General features: G+C 31.5%; 1 long non-coding RNA gene across 1 annotated transcript; it reads left to right on the forward strand.

Annotated features, from left to right (window-relative positions):
* The first annotated feature begins 287 nt into the window (after positions 1-287).
* Positions 288-4730, forward strand: LOC134706899 (uncharacterized). The gene is made up of 4 exons (XR_010105671.1): positions 288-373; positions 1112-1171; positions 2523-2637; positions 4408-4730. It is a non-coding gene; the product is annotated as an uncharacterized LOC134706899 (long non-coding RNA).
* Positions 4731-10656: the final 5926 nt, after the last annotated feature.

Here is a 10656-nt window from a genome sequence, read left to right on the forward strand (position 1 = left end):
ATCTAAAAAAAAAAAAAAATATAAAAAACAGTTGGATAGCAAATATTTGTAAGAATATAAATTGTGTAAAAACTGTTAAACTTTGATAATTTTTATTTGGAAAATTATGTCTTAAGCAAAACAAAGTTTGCTATGAAAAAAATAATGTAGATCTAAATGCATAGTCATTAGTGCATAACCTTATATTTTTATAAAGACTTTCTAGTGATTCTGTTTAATGTAAGCAAAGAATCACAAAGTATTACTATAAAGGATTTTTTATTTGAGCATACCTTTTGATGGAAGGTCAATATTAAAATGATTACTTTGTTTACTTTAGGGCCAACCAGGAGTACAAGGAACTTCAGGACCTAGAGGAAATCCAGGCCCTGTGGTATGTATTCAGCAGTTTTTGTCACATGTAGATTTAATGTATATGGTAGGCTTTTTATGGTAGCAAATATTGTAGGATTGATTGATAAGTGTTTGAGTTATGCTCACATAAGTATGCTTATACACCACTTATAAATAAGTAAAAAGACAACTCAATTAACATTACTCTTGTACAATATATAGGCTTTTATCGGACCACAGATAAATTATCAAGTTGTGATTTGTTAAACGCCATCACGTGGTGACCCCCTATGAGACCGTATGGGGTTAGTAAGTTTCATATGGGTTTCATGACGCGTTAATGGCGACGTCATCTATTAATGTTGTTGTGTTTCTTTTCTTTTTTTTTAACAAAACACAGCAGAAAAAGTCCAGCGTCGGATAAATTCGTTATACCATTAACTACTGACCCCCTACGGATCCATAGAGGGTGAATAAAACTCATAGGGGACTCGGCCTCCGGCCTCACCCCCTATGGATTTTACTTCCCCTTTATGGATCCGTATGGGGTCAGTAGGAATCATATAACTTATAATATCTATTTTAATGAATGTTGTATGTTGTTGTGAGAACAGATATATTGAAAATATTGAAAACAAATTCATATATGGTTGAAATTAATGCCAAAGGAATTAGAAAATTATGTATTGTTAATGATTAAAAAATTGTATAAAGTAATGAATGGTAAAAAGAATTTTAACATTGATTAAAATTAATAATACAAATGTGCATGTTTTAGGGAGGAGCTGGTTCCACAGGACCACCTGGCTATGGGTTATCAGGAGAACAGGGACTACTTGTAAGTAAACATCACAATATAGATTTTATTATATTTCAAGTATTATGGGGAGTCACAATTTGTATGAAGAGGGAAAGGTATTCTGCTATAATAAAAAATTGTGAAATCTGACTTAATATTGAAACGATTTGACCTAAAAGAGAGGAAGGAGACCACTGAAAAGAGATTACATCAACCAGCAACAATTGATAGCTGTAAGAAAAACAACAGCTAACCATGCAATCTATTTGACAATAATTTAATGGACAAACAGTTACTTAAGTTAGAGTCAAATAGATATAAGTAAGAGATATCTTTATCAGAAAGTTTGAGATTTTACCATCATTTCTGAAGACTGGTAACCAGAGAAAGATTTTCAATACATGTTTTAAGAAATTACAATTATGGTCCTTGAAAGATTTGAAATTAGAAAAATCTATAAACTGTGCTTTGACAGTTTGTTTACTTATACAATAAAGAACATTCAAGAGTTTGATTTTCAAAAAGAGTTAAAGTGCATGTAAAGCTGACAAGCTAGATAAGGTTAAAGGTATCTGGGTCAGAATTGATGACTTTTCTCATCACTTGGCGTCTGTCGTCCGTCGTTGCTAACTTTTACAAAAATCTTCTCCTCTGAAACTACTGGGCCAAATTTAACCAAACTTGACCACAATTATTGGGGTATCTAGTTTAAAAAATGTGTCCGATGACCTGGCCAACCAACCAAGATGGCTGTCATGGCTAAAAATAGAACATAGGGGTAAAATGCAGTTTTTGGCTTATAACTCAAAAACCAAAGCAAATCTGACATGGTTAAATTGTTCACCAGGTCAAGATCTATCTGCCCTGAAATTTTCAGATGAATTGGACAACCCCTTGTTTGGTTGCTGTCCCTGAAATGGTAATTTTAAGGAAATTTTGCTGTTTTTGATTATTATCTTGAATATTATTATAGATAGAGATAAACTGTACACAGCAATAATGTACAACAAAGTAAGACCTTAAATAAGTCAACATGACCAAAATGCTCAATTGACCCCCTAAGGAGTTATTGCTCTTCATTGTCAATTCTTAACAATTTTAATAAAATTTGTAGATTTTCACTAATATTTTCCACTGAAACTACTGGGCCAAGTTCATTATAGATAGAGATAATTGTAATCAGCAAGAATGTTTAGTAAAGTAAGATCTGCAAACACATCACTATCACCAAAACACAATTTTGTCATGAATCCATCTGTGTCTTTTGTTTAATATTTACATAAACCAAGGTGAGCAACACAGGCTCTTTAGAGCCTCTAGTTTTATTTGGAAAACATTAATCCGGTTCAGGGCTTATATCTATAATAATTAATGTAATTTAAATTTTCAGAAATACACATTTGTTGCTCCAAAGATGAAAGAGGATTTGAAGTTATACCATGACATGAATGAATTGATTAAAAATGCATGTAGATGAGACCCTGTATCTATAGTACATGTAACTGGTATGTACAGTTTTTGTTATGTAGTTTTTATAGTCAAAATGGTATTAAAAAAATGCTGAAATCTGCAAATTTAAAAAGGAGTCAACTCAAACTGACTAATAAAAAAAACCCACTACCAACCAACAGATCAAGGGAAAAATTAATCTGCTATACATGTATGGAATAGACACTGTAAATTTATGAGAATAGAATTTTATATTCTGGATTTTCCTAAGATTCAATTCTTATTACATATAAATATACCCATGTGTTATGCTTGTAGTTCAAGGAAAACAAATTATCAAAATAGCTCGACCAAGATTAAACAATTACTGATATCATGAATTAGGTTATGTAGGTATATTTTGTCTTGTCTGCAACTGATTGTATGGTGAAGTACATGTCTTTCTGGGCATGGTTCATCTTACAATGACCTGATATTCATTGTGATGGTTCATTGGTCAATATCAAGTTTCATATTTTAGTCTGTTTGTTGTATACTGTATAAAATCAATTAAGATATCAGCTATATTTGGTGTAAGCAATGATTGTAAGGGGTTAAGACATGAAAGAAGGGGGCTTGAAAATGATGAGTTGTGTTTTTATAGGCACTAAGTATACTTACATATACATAGTACAGGTTATGTGTAGTACAAATACATGAATAGAGTTTGTTTTCATAAGAAGTTTATTATACAAATTTAACATGGTACGATTGCCAATAAGACAACTATTCACTAGAGTCCAAATGACTGAATTTTGCTAACTATAAATGAGCATATGTACAGCTTTCACCAATAAGAAAACTGATACAGAATAGTGAGCTATAAGGTGTCAGATCACCAATTAAAAATACCTATCTGTTCAACCAAATTTTGCAATTTTCACAGCTTTCGAAATATTTTACCATAAGTTTAACTTCATAGAAACCAGGTATATCCTGATTTGTACATGTATCAGCTTTTTACATGCCAATTTTTTACCATACCTTAAAAGCCTTCTAACAAAATAACTGGCCTTCGAACAAAAATAACCCCTGGTTTTCTGGAAATCTTAAATTAGTATACTATGGAGCGTATAAATCCTCAATTGTTATTGCAAACTCATAGACAAGTAAATTTTGGCTCAAAATGGTCTTGATATATTTCTCTTTCACCAAAAGTTTCATTTCTGCAAATTTGTTGATTAGTTTAAGTAAACAAGGACATCAAACACTCTATTTTTTTTGTCAGAGTAGGGCTACTTTTACATACATTCTAAATTGAAGGGAGTAATTGGTAGTCTGGCACCATAAGGCCACACTTAAAAATATTTAGGTTTGCCCAAACCCTACCCAAGGTTGAGATAGTGGGTAGGTAGGTAGGTAGGCATTTTTTTTATTTTTTTTTTTCAAAAAAAGAAATTGAATTACAGATGTTTATTAGTCTTCATGGCTATTTGATTACAAAAAAACTTCTTCAAATCAGGACAATAAAAGAATTTGAGTAGGCAGCTTTTTTCTGGGTAGGTACTTTTGGGCAAACAAACCTATTATTTATTATGGCATAAAATGTCCTGAAACTGGGTTTGTGAGTTTGTGGGAAATACTGGATAAACCCAGGTTTTACTGTCAAAATTTTACTGGGTAAATCACCATAAAAGTACCAATTTATCATGTCAGAGTTTAAAATACAATACAGTTTTCTCCTGATTATAAGTTTGGTAAATTATTGGAGATTAAATTGATGTTACCTTTTTTGCTGGACTACAATACAGAAATAAACATTACATGCTGATTTTATTATATTACAGGAACTGTAGGAAGTATTCCAAAGTCTGATTGCAAAGTATGCATTACAGGATTCTATCATTGGAGCAACATCTTAGGAGGATAAGTGGAAATGTATGAAGGAATCCTTGGGTACAAATATCAATTATATGCAGAAGTGGACTCTTAAACTTTATTAACAGACATGGTAGTCATGGTAGTCAAGAAATTTATACCATTACCAACTGGAATTAACTATTGTGTTTATTTTTTCAACCATAAGTACTTTCAGAATACAATACAATTCAAATTCAGATTATTGTGTCAACATACAAAAATGTACAAGTTACATTTAAAAAAAATGAAAATGCATATATATATATCATGTACACGATGTATTGAAAATGAATTTTATATAAAAAATGAAGTAAAAAAATGTTTAGCTTTGTGCAGCCAAACTTTGAAATCTTTAAATGGTATATAGATGCCTGTTATTTGTCAACATTTTGCCTTCACCTTAAGATCAGTGTCAAACGAGAAAACTATTTTGCATATATGAAAAAAGAAGTAGATGGTTGTAAATTAGAGACTTTCAATTTGGTACATTTGTATATCAGCTAGCCTTTGTTTCATAGAACTTTCTTTTTTAGTTTATTAGTACAATGAGATATGAGGTATACACAGCTACTTTTGTATAGGTACTATTTCTGTACTAAAAATATGTAGTACTGGAAATTTACTTTTAATTTTTAGCACTATTTCTTTACTTTAAAATTATTGTAATATTTGGGTACTTGTATTTTACAGTACTTGATTTGTACTAAATATTTTGGTACAGACATGATACAATATTCCATGTTTGAAAATCATAATTTTAAGAGATTTGAAATAGAAAAACTTTCAAAATGCTGAAAATGTAACAGTAATAACCAAAAATCTGTAGTACCTAAATTTCCAGTACAAATTAAGTACTGTAAAATACAGGTACGTAAATATTACAATAATTTTAAAGTAGTAAAATAGTACCAAATTTTGAAAGTAAATTTCCAGTACTACATATTTTTAGTACAGAAATAGTACCTATGCAAAAGTAGCTGTGTTTATCAATCTGATTATCAGACAGCAATAACACAACAAAAACACCCGAAAGGCATTTAGCTATAGGTGCTAACATGCAGTCCTCAACAAAAGCCAGGTGTCTAAAAGATATGCCATGATATATTGAATTGACCAGAGACTATAAACAATTACAATATGAGTCAAAATAGAGCTGCCATCAAAACCAAATTCTTTAAATAATTTTCTTTTAATAAATATGAGAGTATAGACAACCACTAAAAAGGTTTCTGACTATAAATGGGTACATGAATTTGTGGTGAGGTGAACTAGTTATTTCTTCAAAACCATATACAAAAAATTGGCATCTTTCGCAAATAGTCCTTATCCAGAATATGATTAGTTTGTATCATAACTGATGACCACATATTATGACTTTACATATATGTATACATTTGAACATGATATAAATCGTTTCTAATGTTATAGTACATGTAGTACATCAGTGCAAATATCTTCTTTAAATGGCCACAATCCATAAATCATTTACAGTTTTGTTTTAGACAAAAAAAAATGTGGATACAAAGAAAATAAAATAGAATGGAAGCATGAACACATGACCAAGAAGAAAATTTTTCATGCTTATATATGTATCAAAACAGAATTTGTATTAGATTAGAATTGACTTGCATGAAGAAGCTCAAATCCTGTGAAATTTGTGTTATTATGGCTGAATTCACTTTAATTTCATTTAAAAAGAAGAAGCTCGGTTCATGTTAATTTCACGTGAAAAGTTCACGTGAAGGCTCAATTCACGTGAATTTCACATGAAAAATTTAACGTGAATTTCACGTGAATCAGATATTTCACGTGAAATTCACGTGAATTTTTCATGTGAAATTCACGTGAAATATTTCACGTGAATTACGCGTATAAGCTCGATTAACGTGAAATTCACGTGATTTTTTTCACGTGAAATTTATGTTCATTTCACGTAAATTTCACGTGAACAAAATTTGCCTGTGTATTCAACGCAAACTTGTTTGAGCAGAAGGCGATGCAAAGACGGAAAAGGTCTTAGAAAGTTAGCCTCTGCAACTGAATGTATTATACAACCAGTGAAAGTAATACTGACAACTGTTGCTGGCATGTCTGAAAATGTTTTATTGGTCATTTTATCCAAATAACAAAAGTCAAACTTTAAAGTATTCAACTTTGTTAGTTTATTCATACCGCTATTTTTAAAAATTGGATATATAGTTAAGTCCACGGCCAAAACGGATAGATTATACAGTTCACCAAAGAATGGATAGAACACTGTTCCTCCATTCGTTTTATTCATATTTCTCACGATATTTAAAACTTTCAAGGACACGAGTGGCGTAAATACATTGAAATGATACGATGCATTTAGATCAAGATTATTCTCCAGCATGGACAATTGATTTAATTTTTCCAGACCTGTGAAAGTATTTTCCTCTAAATATGCAATCCTGTTTTCATCGAGAATTAATACCTGCAATTTCCGATAACGTATGAACGCTTTTGCTGTTATATTGACGATTGCATTACGTCTTAGATCTAGTTTTACTATATCATCTGGTAAATCCATTGGAATAGTTTTAAGTCCTCTTGAAGAGCAGTCGGCCGCTTTCAATTTGGCTTTACCAGTTATGCGACATGAAATCAAACCAGAATAGACATTAGAAAGACGCATAGTTGTAATCAAACACATAAGAAAAATATACATGTTGATCCTTCGATTTTTGAGGCAATTAGCGATATCGTATGTTATTTGATTACTTCCTTACGTGTTTAACAAAAACTAGTTGTCCGTAACACTTTTCATCACTTCCTTAAAACTGTACAAAAGACAGCGCAACAATAAAGATTCATCTGATAAAAAGTTGAAATAATAGCAATTAGATAATCAGTATTAGATCTGTACACATATTTTTGTCTTATTCAGTGTTCCTCACACATTCTTGTACAGAACATAACTTATATAGCCTATCAATATTTTGAGCTACTTAACAGAATGATATTTACAACAGGTTTTAGCAATGAAAAAGTTCAGCAAAGATACACACTATATATGTGTTTTTATTGGTTGTCGATTGTTGCTGTTTTTCATATTTGATCGTCATTTATTATTTTGAACAAAGAAATGGCTCTTAGTTTTCTTGTTTGAATTGTTATACATTTTTCATTGCGGTATGGATTTTATATCTCTGTTGAAGGCCGTACAATGACCTATAGTTGTTTATTTTAGTGAAATTGTTGCCTTTATGCATGTTGTGAAGAATTGTCTTATTGGCAATCATACTACATCTTCTTGAAATTATAAACAAGAGAAACTTAATATAACGTTTATCGTCTTTGAAATACATGCCTATCAAACCAATTGAATTGAGTCTTTTGCGACAATATATTCTGCATTAATTTTATTATTTTACGCACTGCTATACACGATTGTTGCCTTTATTCTCTGTTTCTTGTCTTAAATCTTTCAACGTTATACGTATACAAAATTTAACGATGGGGAGAAAAAAACTAACGGCCTGATTCATGTACCACACAACAACAAAAAAGACAACCAAGGGGTTTTTCCTTCAGACAAGATAATAGTTGATTTCTCGGTTTTAGTTAGTAACCCGGATTAGTTTTCCATAAATCTACGTATGACTTTCAAACAGCAGTATGGCACTGTTGCCTTCATATTTTGAATTTTAAGAAACTTATCTGTGACGTTACTTTTTGTTGCGTTGATCCGTTCGTGTTACAGACGCACATTTCGTAATTATATGTATATGTTTTGTTTAATATCCATATCTAATAGTTCGTTTCTTTGTGTGTTGCATTTTTTGTTTGTCATTTGTTGCACTTTAGTGTTTCTGTTGTTTCGCGTTTTCGTTGTTAACGTGTTTCTCGTGGTTGTAGTTTATATCCCGGATTTGTTTTGAAACATGACTTTGTGTGAATGTGCCCAAACCCCTATTTAACATCGAACATTTGTGTAACAGCAAAACATCAGCACAAATTTTTGAGCAAAGCAATTATATAAGTATCGACAGAATGTAATAAACGAAGCCTAACCTACTACCTAAATATTAGACCGTTGGTTTTCCCGTTTGAATGGTTTTACACTAGTAATTTTGGGTTTCGTCATAGCTTGTTGTTTGGTTGAGCCAAGACTCCGTGAAGAAGGCCGTACATTACCCTATAATGATTTACTTTTTATAAATTAATATTTAGATGGAGAGTTATTTCATTGGCACTCACACCACATCTTCCAATATCTATGTCTACTACAGAATATTTAAAAGTTATAAGTAATAAGCAACAAAATCCGTGACTAAATAATTAACCAGTAGTACATAATAGATTACGTTAAATAAAATAAAAACAGACACATGCATACCGAACGATTTCTTTGTGTGTTGCATTTTTTGTTTGTCATTTGTTGCACTTAAGTGTTTCTGTTGTTTCGCGTTTTCGTTGTTGACGTGTTTACCGTGGTTGTAGTTTATAACCCGGATTTGTTTTAAAACACGACTTTGGGTGAATGTGCACAGACCCCCTATTCAACATCAAACATTTTGTAACAGCAAAACATAAGAACAAACTTCAGATGTTTTAATAGGTTTAATTTGGCGGAACGATACAATGAACACAAATCGAACAAAACTATCAAATGCTATAGTAGAAATATGAGAATCATCTTCGTTATTGCTAGTTCACCTCTTAGTATTATTAAAATTTTATACGTCATTTATTACGAAAAAAGCACATTTTTGTGCAAAGCAATTACATAAGTATCGACAGAATGTAATAAACGAAGCCTAACCTACTACCTAAATATTGGACCGTTGGTTTTCCCGTTTGAATGGTTTTACACTAGTAATTTTGGGTTCCTTTATAGCTTGTTGTTTGGTGTGAGCCAAGGCTCAGTGAAGAAGGCCGTACATTGACCTATAATGGTTAACTTTTTATAATTGTTATTTGGATTGAGTGTTGTCTCATTGGCACTCATACCACATCTTCCTATATCTATGTCTATAACAGAATATTTAAAAGTAATGTGTCGCAACAAAATCCCTGACTAAATAATTAACTATTAGTACATAATAGATTACGTTAATTAAAATAAAAAACAGACACATGCATACCGAACGATTTTGGACTTATAAACTTCAGAAAAATATATCAAACAAAAGGGAAATTAACAACGTAAATCGATCCTTTTGTCTTAAATCTTTCCCTTGAACCAAAGCCTTTATTTAAAAACATGTTTGACGTTGACATGATGTTTGTAACACATTTTTGGGGAAAGAGCAACAAAATTATAATAAAATTGGCCGGATACAGGCTTTTTTTTTTACCGCCTAACAAGTTTGTTTATGAAAGGACTAAACTATTAATAATAATAAAAAAAAACTACACAGAACATGCAAAACACAACATAAAAAACTCGACTGAGCTAACACACACCCCATCAAAAACTGAGGTGATCACAGTTGCTTCGGAAAGGTAAGCAAGCAGATATTGTTCCATATTTAGCACCCGTCAAATTGGTAATGCCATACAAACCCGGAAATAAACTTAATTCGGTAAGTCGGATTCTGTAAAAGAGTACAAGTTATTGGTTACTTTTGCAACATATCCGTTATCATCTGTGAACTGGATATTTCATAACGGCAACCATCTCGTGATGGCATCGGAACTAAGGGATGACCTCAACTTCGACACTTGGAACTCTTGGTTTAATAGCTTCCTAGTGATCAGTAACCTTTTATCAGAAAATTATGATAGAAAATACAGCCCTGGAATATAGTATCAACTGGGGGATATATACTCCGTATACAGACTTTCAGAATTTGATAACAGTAAATATATTACAGAAAAGGTCAACAACAATCAAAGATAATACATTTTTAATCTAGGTTTCATTTGCCGTTCAGCATATAGGTTTCACAGTTATAGAAACGGCCAGAATAACTTTATTACGAACCTGTAACGTAGTATCGACAAATAATATTTCAGTCAGTGATTGTTGTTCACTAGCTAAATAACTTTCGAGTTTATTTATTTATACTACTTAATGATAAAACTGATGCTTGTATACAGTGTTCGTGTTCTGGTGCGTTATGCAGTTTGTAATTATGTTTGAATTAAGTCGGTACCCAACACTTTAACTAAAATAAATTTGGCTCGTTTAATTTTCTTGAAATTTTGAC

Source organism: Mytilus trossulus, chromosome 1 (assembly GCF_036588685.1).
Source record: "Mytilus trossulus isolate FHL-02 chromosome 1, PNRI_Mtr1.1.1.hap1, whole genome shotgun sequence".
NCBI classification, from domain to species: domain Eukaryota; kingdom Metazoa; phylum Mollusca; class Bivalvia; order Mytilida; family Mytilidae; genus Mytilus; species Mytilus trossulus.